Below are 20,318 nucleotides of genomic sequence, written 5' to 3'. Positions count from 1 at the left end.
TGGGAAGTATGTTTTTAGATGTTCTTTTCATGTTTTGAAAGTTCATGTATTCCATTTTTAGATTGTTACAGCCAGAAATGCTCTCTCTCCTCTGGGGAAGAGATCATACAGCTGAAAAAGGGCCTTCAACATATTCTAGCCCAACCCCCTCATTTTAGAGTTGAGTCAACCTGCCTGGCCTTATAGTCATAAGCCACTGGGAAGAGCCAGAATTCAAACCCAGATCAAATTCATACGATGATAGAGAAGAAAGGAACTGTAGGGATCATTTAGTTGAGGCCCCTCATTTTACAGATGAGGAAACTAGAGCCCAGAGAAATAGCACTGACTTGCCCTAGGTCATACAGGTGTTAAAAGGCAGAGCCCAGACTCCCTCCTAGGCCTATGGCTTTCTGCCACTCCTTATTGCCTCCTTCCACCTCCACCTCCCCACTTTATTTCATATTATATTGTGGGCAGAGATTCTGTCTTATCCATCTTTGCAGCTTCCTCAGTTCCTAGCAGAACCTTGGTAGATGCTTCATAAAAGGATTGTAAAATTGAATGGAATATTATACAAAAAAGAACTTAATTTAACAATTAAAAAATATGTTTACATAAGCTGGATTAAGGCTGTTTTTTCCCTCTTCAGAGCATAAGTTCCTACATGCTAATTAGCTAGTTGGTATGATGAATAGAATGCTGGACTTGGAGCCAGGAAGACCTGGGTTTGAATCCTGCCTCAGATACTTACCCTCTGTGTGTCCCTGGATAAGCTACTTAAGGGAAAGGAATAAATATTTATATAGAACCAACTATGTGCTAGTCACTGTGCTAATTTCTTTACAAATATTATCTCATCTAATCCACCCAACAGCCTTGGGAGGTAGAGGCTGTTATTATTATTCCCATTTGACAGATAATAAAACTAAGGCAGGTATAACCCCTGGCTGCCTTAGTTTCATCATTTGTCAAATAGGGATAATAACAGCCTCTACCTCCCAGGGTTGTCATGAGGTTCAAATGAGAAGATTTGTGTGAAAGTGTTTTGTTAATCTTAAAGTACTATATAAAGGCTAGCTATTATTATTAGCAATAATAAGAAACCATGGCATTTTATGTAATATTTGACTGATGAATAGTCATTGTGCAATACAGAGTACACTAGAGTTGGGATGTGTGGGTTCTAGTATCAGTACTAACATTTCTGTCACTTAACCTTTCTGAGTTATAAAGTAGGGATAACTTTTACCCTACTTTTATCCCAAGGTTGTTGGGAAGATCCAGAAAAGGAGTGAGTGTAAAGTACTTGGCATCCATAAAACCCCGTATAAATGAGCACTATTGTTATTAAGTTGGTCTTAGATCACTATGTTGAAACCTGCTTGGGTTTCAAAGAAAAAAAAGGTAGTTAGATGGAAGTCATCCTCCTCTGAGAGAGAGACAGACAGAGAGACAGAGAGAGATAGAGACAGAGACAGAGAGAGACAGAACAAGAGAACATTTCCAAATGTTTATAGTCAATAGCCCATTCTAGTGCAGTATTCTTTAATGCATTTCTATGATAATACTTTTTCCTAATTGAAGGTAGCTTCTCTGAGCTACTAGGGACGATGACATTTAAACAGTCCCCCTTGTTCCCACCCTTATTTTACTTCCCTTTCTACCCTCCTCCCTTCTTATTCCCCCCCTTATTTTCTCTGTAGTCTTTTTAAAAATAACCCCCCGCCCCCTCCCTCTCTTGTACTGCTTCCCTCCCCACCAGACCGTTTGTGACCCTTCTACTCCCCTATTGGGTGCAAATCTATTCTCTGCCCCCAATGGATTGGATTGTTTTTCCCTCTTTGAGTCAATTTCAAAGCAAGTAAAAGTTCTGTATTTCCTCTTTACCCTTCCAGTATATTGATGTTCTCCCCCCTCCCACCATGAGCTTCTTTATGACGTATAAATTTACCCCCATTTGTTTCTTTTCCCATTTCTTTTAATATTAACCTATTTTAAGCTCTAGTTATATATATGTATATATATATATGCATACTCATGTGTATGTATTTTTGCATGCATATATCTATATACATATTTATGTCCTTGCATCCTATACAGTTTGTCACTATTCCCTCTAAGTGTACTTCTTTTTGCTGCCCAGGTAATAACAACAGTTTTTAAGAGTTACCAATGACCTCTTTTCTTATAGGGATACATATCATTTTAACTTATTGAGTCTCTTAAAAAAATTTTTTTTGTTTTGTTTTTCTTTTCCCCCCCTCTTTTTTAATTACCTTTTGATGATTCTCTTGAGTTCTGTGCTTGGACATCAAATTTTCTGTTCAGGTCTGGTCTTTTCTTTATGAATTCTTGAAATTCTTCTATTTTGTTGAATGACCATACTTCCTCCTGTAAGAATATAGTCAGTTTTGCTGGGTAGTTGATTCTTGGTTGTAGACCTAGTTCCCTTGCTTTCCGGAATATCATATTCCATGCCTTTCTTTTTTTCACTGTGGATGCAGCCAGATCCTGAGTTATCCTCACTGTGGTTCTGTGGTATCTGAATGACTTCTTGACAGCTTGTAATATCTTTTCTTTGGTCTGATAGATCTTGAATTTGGCTATAACATTCCTGGGTGTTGTCAGTTGGGGATTAAGTATAGGAGGTGATCTGTGGATTCTATCAATCTCCACTTTTCCCTCTTGTTCTAGGATATTGGGGCAGTTTTCTTTAATAATTTCCTGTAGTATGATGTCCAGGATTTTTCTTTTGTCATGGTCTTCCGGTAGACCAATGATTCTTAAATTGTCTCTCCTTGAACGATTTTCTAAGTCCTCTGTTTTGTGAATGAGATGCTTCATATTTTCCTCAATTTTTTCATTCTTTTGGTTTTGTTTTATAGTGTCCTGCTGCCTTGTGAGGTCACTTGATTCTAATTGTTGTATTCTGGTTCTTAAAGACTGGATTTCATCCTTAGTTTTTTGGTCGTCCTTTTCCTTTTGATCTGATTTTCTTTGGAGGTCATCTTTCATCCTCTTTACCTCGTCTTTCATCTCCTTTTTCTCATCTTTCATATTCTTCACCTCATCTTTCATCTCCTTTGCCTCATTTTCTAGCTGGTTGATTTTGGCTTTCAAGACACCATTTTCTTGTTTTAGTTCAAGTGCCTCTGTTTCCAGATGACTTATCTTAGTTTTTAAGTTCTTTTCCCAATTGTCTTCAGCCTCTCTTAATTGTGTTTTGAATTGCATTTTGATCTCTTCCAAAGCCTGTATCCAATTTGCTGGGATTTCTGATTTTTCCTTTGCTGATCCCTCCCCCTCTGTTTCGTTCACTCTTTGCTCATTACCTGTGCAAAAGCTGTCTATTGTAATTTCTTTCTTCTTTTTCTGTTTTTTGCTCGGGTTTACCCCTTCTTTGCTCCCCATATTTGTCTGTGCTCTTGCTCCTCTCATTTTTTTTTTGTTTTTGTTTTGGGTCTGTCATTCTCCTCTCTTGGGAGTTTTGTCAGATCACTTGGTACAGTCTCTAGGGGAGGAATGTTAAGTTCAACTGGGTTGGGCTGTATGTGCTCTGAGGCCGAAGACTCCTGGAAGGCTGGGCCACCCAGGCTCTCTCCAGTTCTCTCCAGCTGCTTCTCCTCTGTCTGCAAGGTTCCCTAGTGTCTTTGCCTGCCTCCCTGAGCTCTGAGGAGTCCTGATGGGGTTAGGTTCAACTGGATTGGTGTGGATGTGCCCCAAGGCAATGGTAAAACTGGAGCCTGATGGAGGGACCCAGCCATGGCCCAGGTCTCTCCCTGGTTTCCTCCCCGCTGTCCACGCTGGATGCTCGGCCCCGCTGCTCACAAGGTAGACCCTCCAAACCAGCACCTTTGCCCGCTCAGAGGTTCCTGCTGCTGCTGGGGGCTCAGCCCTCTGGGTTGGGGGGGAGGGGTCCTGGGATCTTCCCTCTGCCTTCCCCTTAGACCCGAGTATTCTCGGGTTTTGGCTTTTGGGGGGAGTACCTTTTGATTTGAGTCCAGAAGGAGGGTTCCCCACCTCTGTCCTGTTGCTCAGCTTGAATTTTGGTGCCCTAGGAGCATTCAGTCTGTAATCAGTAAGGAAGGGTCTTCTGCTGAGGTCTGAACTTTTGCAGCTTGCTAAGCAGCCATCTTGACTCCGCCCTGGGACAATGACATTTAAATGATTGCCTCATGGAGTTTTTGCAAGGAAAGTGTTTGGTAAACCTGAAAGTGCTATTTGGGCAGAAGTAATAAGGCAGTTTGATGTCATGGAAAGAGAAATGCTAGTAGAATATAAAGAGCCATGTTTAACTCTAGTCTCTGGCACTTCTTAGGTTTTTGACACCGGGCAAATAACTTCTCTCCTCTGAAGAGAATAATTTCTGAATCTGTGAAATGGGCAGAATCGTATTTATTACTCTATTCCCATGCAGTTTTTGTGAGCAAAATTCTTTGTAAATTTACCAACACTATGGAAATATTATTATTTCTTGGGAGGGAGTTAAAAAGGTTTGCTTTTGGCAATTGTGTCTCAGTGTCTTCTGTTTCATCACTCTCATTTAACTCCCTTCATTTTAGAAAAATACACAGATTTTAAGAATGTTTATTAAAATAATAAATGAGAAGAATTATTATGAATATAATTTCCATTGATGATAGCTGAATTTTCTCTTTATTCAGAAAGCAGTCAGAAGGAAAGAGAATTAAATCTACTGGGATTTAGATTAGTAACCTAAATTAATACTCAAGGATGGCACATAACCAAATTAATAATTCTCTAAGGAAACTGTTTTTCCAAATACCTTTTGATGTAGAGAAGCCATTTTCTGAGGGGAACTTAGAAGAGCGGACACATTTTCCCAAAGAATCATAGGCTTGAGCCCTGGTAAAAAAAAGTCTCAACATTTATATATTTCAGTCTGTCTTTCAGAAGAAGAAATCAAGACTCAGGAAGAGGAAGTGACTTGTTCAAAGTCTTGCTTCCTAAAGAAAACATGATTTTGTCACAACTAGCAATTTTCTCAAAATGACTAATTATAGGGAAGAAAGAAAATGAGAACATATCTTAACTAACAGCAGCAAATATTTATTAGGCTACATTCTCTCCATTAGAATGTAAGTTCCTTTAGGGTATTGGCTATCTTTCTACTTATATTTAATTTATTTATTTTGAAAATTTTATTTAATTAATTTAGAATATTTTTCCATGGTTACAGGATTCATGTTCTTTCCCTGCTCTTCCCCCAAACACCCTCCTGTAGCTGATGCACAATTCCTCTTGGTTTTACATGTGTCATTGATCAAGACCTATTTCCATATTATTGATGTTTGCACTAGGGTAGGGGTCCCCAAACTTTTTACACAGGGGGCCAGTTCACTGTCCCTCAGACCATTGGAGGGCTGGACTATAACAACCTAACCCTAACCCTAACCCTAACCCTATTTGGGCAGCAGTATACACAGTGCGGAATCCCCTCCCCCAGATTGCCGCTCACCATGCTGGCATCTTCCATTGTGCTGCCACATAATCCTTTGCATGGCACTTCATTCTAAGGCGCCTCACAAAAGATTACGTCACCAGAAGTAGTACTGTATGTGAGCAATGCCGCGCTCTGTGGCACTGCCACATATAGTGTGCGTGGCGTTGCCACATACAGTGCTCCTCTCACTGACTACCATTGAAAGAGGTGCTCCTTCTGGAAGTGTGGTGGCGGCCAGATACATGGCCTCAGGGGGACACATATGGCCCTTGGGCCATAGTTTGGGGACCCCCCTGCATTAGGGTGATCATTTAGAGTCTATATGCCCAATCATATCCCCATTGACCCTTGTGATCGAGCAGTTGTTTTTCTTTTGTGTTTCTTTTCCCACAGTTCTTCCTCTGAATGTAGATAACATGTTTTCTCATAAGTCCCTCAGAATTGTCAGGGATCATTGCATTGCTACTAGTAAAGAAGTCCATTATATTCGATTGTACCAGAGTGTATCGGTCTCTGTATCATATTGTTTTGATGGCCACTGCTTTATAGTATAGTTTGAGGTCTGCTACATTTTTCACATTTTTTTCATTATTTCCCTTGATATTCTTGTTCTTCCAAATGAATTTTGTTATAGTTTTTTTTTTTTCTAAAAACTCAGTAAAAATAGTTTCTTGCTAGTTTGATGGGTATGGTACTAAATAAGTAAATTAGTTTGGGTAGGATTGTCATTTTCATTATGCTAGCTCATCCTACCCATGAGCAATTAATGTTTTTCTAATTATTTACATCTAATTTTAATTGTGTGGAAAGTGTTTTGTAGTTGGGTTCAAATAGTTCCTGTGTTTATACATTCCTTTCTTCCCCCTCCCTTTTTGTTCCCTTCTTATTTTTTTTAGGGTCTATTAAGTTCCCTCCCCACCTCTCTTTCCCTCCCTTTTTGTACTCCCCACCCCACTCCCTGCCTTAGTTTTTCCCTTCTCACTTTCCTTATAGTGGAAGACAGAATTCAATACTCTAATGGATCTAGATGCTCTTCCTTCTCAGAATTGATTCTCCTGAGAGTAAGGTTTAAGTATTACCCTTTAGCACCTTCTTCCCCTCCCCTTCCCATGCACCTCTTTGTGTGATATAGATTATCCTATTTATCTTATTCCTTCAAGTTTCTCTTGGTGCCATCTTCTATTACCCCTCCCTTTTTCTTTTTTTGCATATCATCTTAGACCACTTATTACCCCAATCTTTACCTATGAATGATTCTTCTAATTACTAAAATAGTGAATATAATTTTTGAGAGTTACAAATAACATTTTCCCATATTTAATATGAACAATTTGATCTCATTGAAGCCCTTAAAGAAGAAAATTTAAATAAAAACATTTTTTTCTTTTCCCTCTCTTTGTTATTTACCTTTGCATGTTTCTCTTGATTTTTAAGTGTTTGGATATCAAATTTTTTGCTTAGTTCTAGGTTTTTGTTGTTGTTGTTGTTGTTGTTTTTTACAAATACTTGGAAGTCTTCTATTTTGTTGAATGCCCATACTTTCCTCTGGAAGTATATAGTCAGTTTTGATGGATAGGTGATCCTTGGTTGAAGACCCAATTCTCTTGCCTTTCTGAACATTTCCAAACCTTGTCATCCTTTAGTGTGGAAGCTGCCAGATCTTGTGTAATTCTGATTGGGGCTCCTTGACATCTGGATTGTCTTTTTGGCTTCTTGTAAAAATTCCTCTTTAGCTTGGAAGCTCTTGAATTTGGCAACTACATTCCTGGGGGTTGTTTTTTGAGAATTTAGTGTAGAGGATGTTCCGTGAACTTTTTCAGTGTCTATTTTGCCCTCTTGTTCAAGAACATCAGGGCAGTTTTCTTGGATAATTTCTTGTAGTATGATGTCAAGATTTCTCTTTATTTCTGGGTTTTCAGGTAGAGAAATGATTTTCAAGTTGTCTCTTCTTGATCTGTCTTCCAAATCATTTGTTTTCACAATGAGATATTTTATGTTTCCTTCTATTATGTCATTCTTTTGACTTTATTAATTCTTTCTCTTTTGTGAGATCATTGGCTTTCAATTGTTCAATTCTGGTAAAGACTGGTTTTCTAATATAAACTTTTGATTTTCCTTTTTGGTTCATTCTATCCTGTTTTTTCATGGCTTTCAGCTGTTTAGTTTTGGTCTCCAATGGGGAGTTCCTGTCTTTTAAATTGTTATTTTGTTTTTGAACTATTTCCCATTTTTCTTGCCAAAACTCTTACATCTTTCTCATAAACTCCAATTGAAATTCTTCAAGAGCTTGTGGCCAATTTCCATTACTTTTGGGAAGGATTGGATGCATTTACTTGCTTGTCATCTTCTGTTTCTCCTGTAGTCTGGATTTTTTCTCCATAAAAATTATCCAGGGTCAATGCCTTCTTATTCTTCTTGGTGTTTGGAAGTCCTTTTTCCTGGGCATTGTTTGCCATCACTATGATGGTTTTTCCTTCCCTTTCCAGTCAGAAGTCCGAGTGAGGAGGACAGGTTCTCTGTGTATGGACTTAAGGAGTGTGGTTTTTGCCTGAGGACACCTCTTGAGTCTCCCCAGTGTGAATAAAGGGATGATCAAGAGCAAAGTGAAAATCTGAAGTTTGAAGGGATGCTTCAGAAAAGGGACAAATGGAACCTTCACAGGACCTGTGGGGATGGGAGAGTTCCATCAAGATTCAAAAAGCAATTGGAGCCAGAGAGAATTTCTTCTTATCTAGGACTCAGTGGAGCTGGGTAGAAGAAGTACTCATCTCAAAATCCTTTTGCTTGAATTGAATGAAGATCTCAATTATCTACTGAAGCTGATTTTGGGATAAAGATTCTTTTTCCCTTAGGGGAACTCAGAGCATATTCCCTGAAGAGATTTCCTTGGTTGAGCCCTCAAGAGTTATATTAGGAAAGAAATATCAAGGACTTCCTTCTTCCCTCTGTCCTTTCCCTTTCTTTTATTTCCTCATTCTTTCAACAACCCTATACTATAATAAAGTATATACTTTGAGTTATACCAGATATTGATTCAAAGTCTGTGTAGTAGGAGGGGAATTTCAATCTACCAGTTGAGAAGGAAGCTGTGTGTGTGTGTGGGGGGGGGGCAGATTTACCCTTTAGTCTGGACTGACTCCATTAGTAACAGATCAATTCAGTGGAAGAAAGAGGAAGAGCCACATAGAATTCAGTCCTCAAACAGCTGTTCATTGGTTCCTTCCTTTTCCTTAGTCCTCTTCGCTATTACACCAGCTTCTACTGTGCTATCTCCATACCCAAGGTCCGACCTCATCAGCCTGCTGGGGTCTCAAGTCTGGCTGCTCTCAGGGGTTGGTCCTTGGTGGTCTTAGTCAGCTGCTAAGGACCTAGAGGTGCCCCTCGCTCACTTGCTAATTCTATCACACTGGCTCTGACTCTGGCTCCATAGGTGGGGTTGGGGGAGGGTTGATCAGCTTGCATTTTGATGGAAGCTATTTCACCCGCTTATAGTGTGGAAATGCCCAAAAGGAAATACCTTCAATGCTGAGCCCTACTGTAGATTCCCTTTGTTCATATGGATTTGTTTGTTTGTTTTTTGTCCTTTTGAGGTAGTCTGTATCAGTAGATGATGAGAGGAAGCTTCCTGCCTCTACACTGCAGCCATGTTAACCCAGAAGTCCCCTCTACTTATATTTTAAGCACTTATACTTTGCATCCACAAAACACTGAATAAATGAGAGCTATTATTATTAAGTTATTGAGAGAGAGAGACCTTACCATATGTTTATAGCTAGCAGTCCACTTCAGTGCAATATTCTTTAGATAAATGCATGTCTTTGATAATACTATTTCATAATTAAAAATAGCCTCTCTGAGCCTCAGTTTCCTATATAAAATGCTTATATATAACACTTTCATTGCTTATAAAGCAGTTACACAAATGCTTAAGCATACTGGCACTTAGCATAGTTCATGGTTGTAAAAATAATAACAAAATGAATGTAAAAATAATGAGCAATAAATTGATTATTGATTATAAACTGATTTGATACTCTGCTTGCTGTGCTTACAAAGTATCTTCAGTTTATATCAGTGAAGTGAAGCTCATAAGTGAACTCTTCAGGTCCTGGCGCAAGGATGATAAGGAGACTCTTGTTATATAAAAATAAACTATTTGTTGAGAATATAAGGATAAAAAAATATTTCTAAAAGAGATTCTAAGTCTACCCAAATAAAACTCCCTGGTTCCTCAAGGAACCGCTTCTCCTCTTTCCACAGGCTACACTGATCCTTCCTGATCTGACTAACCCAAATTTTCACTATTCTACAATAAACTAACACTATTATCCTTATAAATCTTAACTGTCTTCAAGTTATAAAAATAGCAAAGGCCATCTGGCGGAACCTCAGCAAGAACCAACTTAGGACTCTGGGCCTTAGCAGACTCAGAGTCCAAATAAAAGATCAGGTCTTTCTTTGGTCTTCTCAGATATAAAAACAATTTATGAAACAGCAATAGACAGTCGCTAGTGTTTCCCAAGTTGGAAAAGGAAAATCACGTAGCTCCTTCTGCTTTTTCCCTCCTTTCCACCTTTCCTAAGAGTGAGGAGAGAGAGAAAAGATGTCACCTGCTCCCACCACTCTGAGAGAGTATAACTGCTACTCCCAGAGACCAGTTGCTACAGAAAAACTGTAAACCCTCCCCTCACAATGTCAACATTTGATGCTGACACTGTCTCAGTTATGTTTCAAATTCTAGTTCTTTCTTAAGCTAGCTTCTTCTTTTCTTATCTCTAAATTAATATAACAAGACTTAATTTCTAATATCATTCTTATAATTTTCCCCCTTTGAGCATATGGGAGAGATAAAAAGTCTCTCCCATATGCTCACTATTCTATGTAATTCTAAAGCTATCCCTAACATTGTTATTATTGTTATATTCACCTCCCAAAATAGTCTTAATATTTTATCTTATTCTATTCTTATTGCTACACCTTATCTATGCTAAAGTGTGCTAGGGATATAAATGAAAGAAAATTTCAATGAAAACAATCAGTGAAAACATACTTGTTCAAATACAAGTGCAAAACATACAATTACAGAATTTCAAAATGCAAAATACAAACTTTTGAAAAACTTTTGACACAATAAAATACAGTTACAAAATGGTACACAGTAAATGTTTACTATGTGCTAGTGGAATGACCATCTAAATTCAGGGGATATAAAGATAAGATTTAGCACAAATCCTTTTGTGAAGTCATAAGAAGAACTAGCATGATGGGGGAGAGGAGTGTGTGTGAGACCTCTATAATGACAAAGAACAGAACTAGACAAAATCTAAGAAAAGTTCATCTTTGATACAATCATTCCAGAGAACAATATGGAGCCAGGTTCAAAAGGCCATAAGACTATACATACCCTTTGACTTCATAAATTTGAGACCTGGCAGACAGCTTACATCAATGCATTGAGGTGAAAGGAGGGCAGAATCAAATAAAAACTGGACAAGTAATCTCTTTTGGAAAGAATAAAGTGGAATAAGGCTAGAATAGTAATTTTGAACCACATTGTGGAGGGTCTTGAATGCCAGTTTAAGGACTGAGTACTTTTATCCCATTGGAAGCTATCCATGTTTTTGAGTTTTGAGTTTTAGAGAGAGAGAAAATCTTTTCATGCATTTATAGTCAACAGCTCACTCCTGTATAGAATTCTTTAGACAAATGTGTGTTTCTGACAATACCTTTTCATAATTAAAAATAGCCTCTCTGAACCTTAGTTTCTTTAGCTCTAAAATGGAGACAGTGACATTTGAATTGTCTACCTTGTAGAATTTTTGCAGGGAAAATGCTTTGTAACCCTAAAAGTATTATAGAAACAGGAGTTATAAACAGGAGTTCATTAAGTCAATGCAATAAATGGAAGATGATTTTGGTAGCTATGTGAAGGATGGATTGGATTGGAGAAAGAATAAATTCAGGTAGACCTGATATAGGCTTGTTCAGGGGAGAAGTGATAAGGACCTTTGAACTGGGTGATATCAGTGCAAGTGGAAAAGAAGAGATGAACATAAGAGATGTAACAGAGGTAGAAACAAGAGGATTTAGCAGCTGGTTAGATGTAGGGAGTGAGGAGAAGAAATAATCCAAGAAAGGGAATGAACAAAAAAAAAAGGAGTCAAAATTCTTCATCAGTTTATTTGAAACTGTTTTAAAAGTGTGAAATGCCTCATCATGCTAGTGGTAGTAAAAAGGGAGGATTCTTGTCATCCATTCCTTCCTGATAGCCTTGTCAATTAAAGGTGCTCAGTGACTGTTTTTAGCCTGGAAGAGAAAACAGTTAAAAAATTACTCAGCAATGAAACCATCTGATTAAGTAGTTTGTTAAAAATTCCAGACTCTGTCCTAAGGGCGGACACTGATGACTCAGAAGGGTGTTAAGATTAAAAACAGATGTTCCTGTGATTGATACTAGGGGACAGTCTGTATTGTCTAGAAAAGTTGCTTCTGATGTTTTGGGCCAATGACACCAAGCACCTACTTCTACCCCTTTGTGTCATTCTCTATGTCCCACAAGCCCTTCCCAGTTATGTCATTGGGTCCTTAATGTTCTCCAAGTGCCTTCTGTGTACAAACTTGTGCTCATTGCTGGTGATGCAAAGAACAATGGGGCATTGGTTCTGACAGTTCACATTAGAGGAGAGATTTAAAGGGAGAGGATCTGGTTTTAAAATGTGACTTTCTAGGGCAGCTATGTACCTCAGTGGATAGAGCACCTGGAGTCAGGAGGAGATAGGTTCAAATCTGGTCTCAGACACTTTCCAGTTGTGTGAACCCTGGACAAGTCACTCAACCCCAATTGCCTAGCTCTTATTGGGCTAATATGCAATATCAATTCTAAGGCAGAAGGTAAGGGTTTTAAAAAACACAACATTTTTTATATACTACTCATGTTAATTTGGACTTTGGGCCTTAGTTTTCTTCTTTGTAAAATGAGAATGTTGACTCAGCAAAAAGAAAAAAAATTCCTAAAAAATCAGACAGCTAATTGGAAGAATGGGTTGCCTCAGGATATAGGTGTGTTTATCAGTGGAAATCCTCAAGTAGCGTTCAGTGGACTAGATGACCTCTTAAGTTAGCATTGTGTATTTCCAAGGTCCCTTCCCACTCTAAACCCTATAAATTTATAAAACATGAACAGAAATAACAGTGATATAGATTATATTATTGTGAGGGCAGAATGATATGTTAACCAAAGAAAACCTTTCCTAATATTCATTCATTCACCCATTCATTCATTCGTCTGTCCATCCATTCAATAAGTGCTTATTTAGAATACTCATTTAAAATTTTGAAGCTTTATTGATGTGTTTATATTACAAAAATTTATAGGTTATCTTTACTCTATGAGCTCTTTTGTAAAAAATTAAAACAATTAAGCAAAACTAACAATATGGTGACCTAATTTGAAAATGCAAGCAACATTCTATATCTGTAGCATCCCTTTTTCTTTTTTAATGAAAAAAAAAAAAGATCAGAAATCTATTTTCTCTTTGATCCACTTTAAACCCCTTTGAAGACAGAGAAAAAAAATTTTTGTAACAACATGCAGAGCTAGTTTCCTTCACTGGATGTATACAAGAGTATACATGTATTATTCTATACCTTAAAAATTTGTCACTTCTTAGGAGATGAACAGTATATTTCATTCTTGGTCTTCTGGAATCATGGAAGGTCATTATTGATGATAATAGTTCCTACAGAACCATTGTAAATATTTTTATACATATATAACCTTTCCTGTGTCTGTGATCTCTTTTGAGTATAAACCTAGCAGCAGTATAGCCAGGTCAAAGGGCATACATTTTTTAGTAACTTTATTCCAAATGGATAAATGACCTACATATGAAAAATTATATCATAAACAAATTGTAGAAACATGGGGGGAAAATATCAGATCTATGGATCTGAGAAAAGTTTATGAACAAACAAAGGATAGAGAGAATCATAGAAGATAAAATGAATAGATAATTTTGATTGCATAAATTTAAAAATTCTTGTATAAATAAATCCAATAAACTAAAATTAAAAGGGAAACAATTGCCAGGGGAAAGTGTTTGTAGCATATTTCTCTGAGAAAGGGCCCATTTCTTTTTTTTTCCTTTTTTTAAACCCTTACCTTCCATCTTAGAATTAATACTGTGTATTGGTTCCAAGGCAGAAGAGCTATAAAGGGCTAGGCAATGGAATTTAAGTTACTTGCCCAGGGTTACACAACTAGGAAGTGTCTTGAGGCCAAATTTAAACTTAGGATGTCCCTTTTCTAGGCTTGCCTCTCAATCCACTGAGCCATCCAGCTGCCCTAAGGACCAATTTCTAAGATATATAAGGAACTAATAAATTTATAAGAATTAGAGCATTTCCCCTTAACTGACGATTGGAATAAGGATATGAACAGGCAGTTTTCAAAGGAAGAAATCCTAGCTATCGTCAACCATATGAAAAAATGCTTCAAATCATTACTAATTAGAGAAATACAAATTAAAGCAATAATAAGATTCTACCTCATACCCATCAGATTGAAAAAAAAATGACCCCAAACCCCCCAACAACTATAGATGTTGGAGAGGGTTATGAGAAAACAGGCACACTAATGCATTTTTGATAGATCTGGGTATAAGTAAAGCCATTCTAGAAAACAACTTGGAATTATACACAAAAAGAATAATAGCACTGCTCAAAAGCATTGCATTTGATGTTGACCATTCTTTTCAAAGGCTAATGAAGCTATTTATTGACATAGGTCCCCTGCAACATAGCTAGAACTTTATTGCAACTCTTTCTCCTCCCATCCTTCCTACACCCATATAAATTATGGATAATGATAAATTACTCATTTTATTATAGGTAACTTGACAGTACCCTTGACCAAAAGTGGTATCTCTTATACTCCTGGCACTTGGTCATTCATTTCAGACTCTTCATGACCCTATGGAGTTTTCTTGGCAATGATATTGGAGTGGTTAGCATTTCCTTCTCTGGCTCATTTTAGAAATAAGAAACAGAGGAAAATGGGGTTAAGTAACTTGTCTAAGGTTAAATAGTTAATAAGTCAGATTTGAACTCGGGAAGATGAATCTCCTGTTTCCATGCCCTATCTATTCTCTATCTATTGTACCATCTAGTCGCCCCTATATTCCTGGCACTAAGTGCCCATTGATTGGGCCTTAGGTAGTATGATTCTTCCCTGGAATTTGCTGAGTAAATCTGAATGTGCTTAGGAAGAAGAGCATGACAATTAGAGTTAAAAACAAACAAACAAACAAGCAGAGTACTGATGTTGAAAGGGAATAAGATGTTTTTATTTTATTTAAAAGAATTTTAGAAAAGTGGTCACAATAAAGCAAAGAATAATTTTTATGGTAGTTCTTTACCATACTCTCATTTTCAATAATTTTCTTCCTTTCAAAGAGTTCTGGTTTTTAGAAGTGATAACTAAAATGAGTTCAATATAGTATTTATTCAGTACTTGTTATGTGTAAGAGCAGCACTAGATCCTATAAAAAATACTGAATAACTATAAATTGTCATCTTTGTCCTCATGGAACGTAGTCATTGAGAAGTAAAATTTAGATCACCCCATTAGGTGGCTCAGTGGATAGAGTACCAGGACTGGAGATAGGAGGGGTTGGGTTGGAATCTGGCCTCAGATGCTTCCTCACTCTGGGATCCTGGGCAAGTCACTTAACCCCATTTGCCTCTTCCTTACCACTCTTCTGCCTTGCAGGCTATCAGTATTGATTCTAAGGTGGAAAGGAAGGGTTTATTAAAAAATATATATATGTAATAGTATCAATAATAGTGCTGAACTTAAAATTTTTTTTAATAACCCTTATTTTCTGCCTTAGAATTGATACTAAGATCAGCAGTTGAGGTTAAGTGACTTGCCCAGGGTCACACACCCAGGAAGTGTCTGAAGTTAGATTTGAACCTAGGACCTCCCATCTCTAGGTGTGACACTCTCTCCACTAAGCCACCTAGCTAACCTATCGGGCTCAATGTTAAAGGTGGAAGGGGTTAGTCTAATCCTATGTTGGTGAACCTATGGCACATGTGCTAGAGTGTCCTAGGGTGGGGTTGTTGCTCCCTTCCCTTTCTCCACGCACACCTGAGAGCATTTCTCACATAACCCACCCCTTTGACAAGCAGCCAATGGGAGCACTTCCTCCCTCCCCTGTCTGGAGTAAAGGGGTGACTCACATGTGGTATGAGGGTTGCAATTTAGGCACTTGTCCCTAAAAAGTTTGCCATCACTGGCCTAATTCTTTATTTTAAAAAAGATAAGGAGATGAAAGCTCAGGAAAAAGAAGAGACTTGCCAAAGGTACAGAGGTATCTCATGATAACTCTTCAGTATAAATCCTTTTTTCATTTTACCACAATTTATTTTTGTTCATTGTGTGTAAGGAGTAATATTTGTCAGGCCAGATTCTGAACCTTGAGTTTTTGACTATAGTCTTCCTAAATCTCCCCCTTTTCCCCCTCTCCCCTAAACCCCAAATTAGTTGGAGATAAACTTGTATCGCTTTATATTTTCTGCCTCACACCTTGAATTTATTTTCTGTGCCTAGTGAATTGCTAAATATGATATAATTTTTATAATGAAATTAACATTGACATAACAATTCACCTTCTAGACACACACACAGGTATGGATTTTACACAGCTCATTAATATTTAATGTTTGCTCTATAGAGCTCTTTTTTAAAAATTACATTTGAATTAGTTTATTTAGTCAATTTCAAACATTATTCCTTGGTTACAATAATCTCATTATTTCCCTCCCTCCCCTCCATCCACCCTCCCTATAGCCGACAGACAATTTCATTGGGTATTACTTGTGTTACTTGTGTCCTTGATCAGAGCTTATTTCCATGTTATTGATGTTTGCACTAGGATGTTCATTTAGAGTCTACATCCCCAACCATATCCCTTCAACCTATGTATTCAAGCAGTTGTTTTTCTTTGGTGTTTTTACTCCCACAGTGTTTCCTCTGAATGTGGATAATGGTTTTTTTAGTGGATTCCTCCAAGTTGTTCAGGATCACTGCATTGCCACTAATGGAGAAGTCCATTACATTCAATTGTACCACAGTGTATCAATCTCTGTGTACAATGTTTTCCTGGTTCTGCTCCTCTCACTCTGCATCAATTTCTGCTAAGTTGTTCCAATTCCCATGGAATTTCTCCACTTTATTATTCCTTTGAGCACAATAGTATTCCAACACCAACATATACCACAATTTGTTCAGCCATTCTCCAATTGAAGGGCATCCCCTCATTTTCCAGTTTTTTTTTGTTTTTTTTTTGCCACCACAAAGAGCCTGGCTATGAATATTTTTGTACATGTCTTTTTCCTTATCATCTCTTTGGGGTACAAACCCAGCAGTCCTATGGCTGGATCAAAGAGTAGGCAGTCTTTTAGTGCCCTTTGGGCATAGTTCCAAATTGCCCTCCCAAATGGTTGGATCAATTCACAAACCAAGCAGCAATGCATTAATGTCCTGACTTTGCCACATCTTCTCCAGCATTCATTACTTTCCTTTGCTGTCATGTTAGCCAATCTGCTAGGTGTGAGGTGATACCTCAGAGTTGTTTTGATTTGCATTTCTCTGATTACAAGAGATTTAGAACACTTTTTTCATGTGCTTTTTAACAGTTTTCATTTCTTTAACTGAAAATTGCCTATTCATGTCCCTTGCCCATTTATCAATTGGGGAATGGTTTGATTTTTTTGTACAATTGGTTTAGCTCTTTGTAAATTTGAGTAATTAAACCTTTGTCAGAGGTTTTTGTAATGAAGATTGTTTCCCAATTTGTTGCTTCCCTTCTAATTTTGGATGCATTAGTTTTGTTTGTACAAAAACTTTTTAATTTGATGTAATCAAAGTTATTGATTTTACATTTTGTGATTTTTTTTCTAGCTTTTGCTTGGTTTTGCTTGGTTTTCCTTTCCCAAAGATCTGACAAGTATACTATTCTGTGTTTGCCTAATTTGCTTATAGTTTCCTTCTTTATATTCAGGTCATTCACCCATTCTAAGTTTATCTTGGTGTAGGGTGTGAGATGTTGATCCAAACCTAATCTCTCCCATACCGTCTTCCAATTTTCCCAGCAGTTTTTATCAAATAGTAGATTTTGGTCCCCAAAACTGGGATCTTTGGGCTTATCATAGACTGTCTTTCTGAGGTCATTTACCCCAAGTCTTCCCCATTGGTCTTCCTTTCTGTATCTTAGCCAGTACCAAATTGTTTTGATGACCACTGCTTTATAGTATAATTTGAGATCTGGGACTGCAAGTCCTCCTTCCTTTGCATTTTGATTTCCCTAGATATCCTTGATCTTTTGTTCTTCCAAATGAACTTTGTTATGTTTTTTTCTAATTCAGTAAAAAAGTTTTTTGGTAGTTCAATGGGTATGGCACTAAATAAGTAAATTAATTTGGGCAGAATTCTATAGAGCTCTTAAAAAGACTTCAATGGCATTTTTTATTCTTAAATTCTTGTTTTTTTTGATGCTGTATTTTATTTTTATTATTATTTTTTCATTGTTATCTATTTCTAAATTTTTATTTATTTATTTAGAATATTTCCTCATGGTTGCACGATTCATGATTTTTCCCACCCCTCTTCCTCCCACCTCCCTGAGCTGAGAAGCAATTCCACTGGGTTTTACATCTTGATAATGTATTTTTAAAGCATTATGATTTTATCTTTATTAAGCTATATTCCTCTGTATTCAGGGGAGTATAAAAGTAAGAGCAATAAAAACAATGGCAATCACAATTTGTGTTTATGGAATGCATTATGGAGAGGTATTCTTACTGTAGTGGATAGAGAACTTCCTTGGATTCCTTGGGTTGAAAGTTGAGCCTCTGACATATATTGATTATATGACCTTGGACAAGTTACTTTAACTTCTCATTGCTCAGAAAAGCAGGTTTCTGTGATAATAATTTAGAGCAGCGGTTCTCAACCTGTGGGTCACGACCCCGGCGGTGATCGAAGGACCAAAACACAGAGGTCGTCACTGAGAAATCACGCTACTTTACAGCAAGATCTCAGAAAGAACGGGACCCTGCTGCCCGCACATTGTACTAATATTAGTTACCTATCAGCAGCCCTCCCCCTATGAGGGGCAATGGATTTACCCTGTTGCTTGGAGACCGGACTCAAACAGAGACCCAGAGAGAGGACCCTGGCACTGGCTCTGGAGGGATTAAGAATGAGTCCTGGTGTGGATAACTCCTGGAGTGAATAACGGAGCCAAGTAACCCCAGCAAAGTGAAGCCTCAGCTCAAGCTGGAGGGAGAAGACAGGAAGAAGAAGGCAGCGTCTGCGGACCCCCTCCCCAGGCAGGACTTACCTCCTGCCCCAGCACTCAGGCTGCCTCCTGCTGGATTAATATTTCTCAACATATAATTAAATATTATTTTTGTGATTAATCACTGTTTAAATTATGTTTGATTTGTAGCCATGAGAATACATAATGCATATCAGGTATTTACATTCCGAATCATAACTGTAGCAAAATTACAGTTTTGAAGTAGCCACCAAAATAATTTTTTGGTTTGGGGTCACCGCAACATGAGGGACTGTTTTGCAGGGTGATGGCATTAGAAAGGTTGAGAACCACTGATTTAGAGAGTAGTTACTGATGTCTTGGTAGAAGGAGTCTCCTTAGGAGAATTAGTTACCTGAGTGAAATCATTGGTCAGATGAAAAAAGAGATATAATTTATGTATATTATATTAGCTAAACTTTACAACAGCCCCGTGAGTGGTGGAGCAGGAATTATTAAGGTGATTTAATAGCTAAGGAAATGGCTGAGGCCCAGAGAGTGAAAAACTTTGCTCTAGATTTGACAGCTATTAGATATCAGGGATGAATGTTGGGTTTGGGTCTCCTTATTCCAAATCTAGCAGTTACCATTCCATCACAGATTCCGTGGTAAAAATCTAATTGCTAAACATGCTTATTAGCTTATCATTGAAGGATGGAAAGTGTCCCAAATCTGTTCTGTGGTCTCCTGCTCATTCCCCTGTATGTCGGTGCCTGGTCCCTTATGTTGGTAGCACTTAGACTTGTCATAGAGCGTCGTGGTTTGTGGTGTCCATGGATGGGCCTTCTCCTTTCCTAAACTCTGTATTCTGTGACACTTGGACCTCTGACTACTCCAGCCCAGTTCTCTGATAACAATAAATATTTGTTGAAGGGCTGTAGTGAACGATTTGATTTAGAGTAGATGGATCAAACCTTTCTATAAATGAGGATCTTCCTTTGTTTGTTATGGCTCAGAACAAAGCACTAGTTAATATTCACAAGGAAGAAAAAAAAAACTTTTCTCAGTTGACTGATGCACACTATGCCCTTCTCATGTGTCCTCAGATTTATTAAAACCTCTGTCAAGAAAATGTGTTGGTATAGGCAGGGTATGTGTACTTTAAGATATATTTGTGGAAGGGTAACTGCATGGTATAGTGAATTGAGCACCAAACCTGGAGTTGGAAAGATTTAAGTTAAAATATGGCCTCAGACACTTTCTAGCTACGTGACTCTGGTTAAGTCACTTAACCTCAGTTGCCTAGCTCTTACTGCTCTTCTGCTTTACCTTCTAAGATAGAAGGTAAGGATTTTTTTTTTTTAAAGATATACTTGTGGACATAGTTTGATTTTCTAATGGCCAACTTAGAGTAGAGTTTCTTATTGAAAACAATTAGCCCTGATAGTGAAACCCATTGTAAAATCCATCCTCAATTCATTAATTTGCTTTGGGTTCCTCTCTGCGTCCACTACCTGATCCTTTCCTATATATCTTGTTGTGGTAAAAGT

At 37.7% G+C, this 20,318-nt stretch overlaps 1 protein-coding gene across 1 annotated transcript in view; it reads left to right on the top strand.

The window, feature by feature from the left end:
* Positions 1-20,318, top strand: part of WDR25 (WD repeat domain 25) — a 256,478-nt gene that overhangs the window by 198,042 nt on the left and 38,118 nt on the right. The gene's annotated exons all lie outside the window — the stretch shown is intronic.

The sequence above is a fragment of the Monodelphis domestica genome, chromosome 1 (assembly GCF_027887165.1).
Source record: "Monodelphis domestica isolate mMonDom1 chromosome 1, mMonDom1.pri, whole genome shotgun sequence".
NCBI lineage: Eukaryota > Metazoa > Chordata > Mammalia > Didelphimorphia > Didelphidae > Monodelphis > Monodelphis domestica.
The sequence above is the reverse complement of the archived record's forward strand: the minus strand, read 5'-3'. Positions and strand labels throughout refer to the sequence as shown.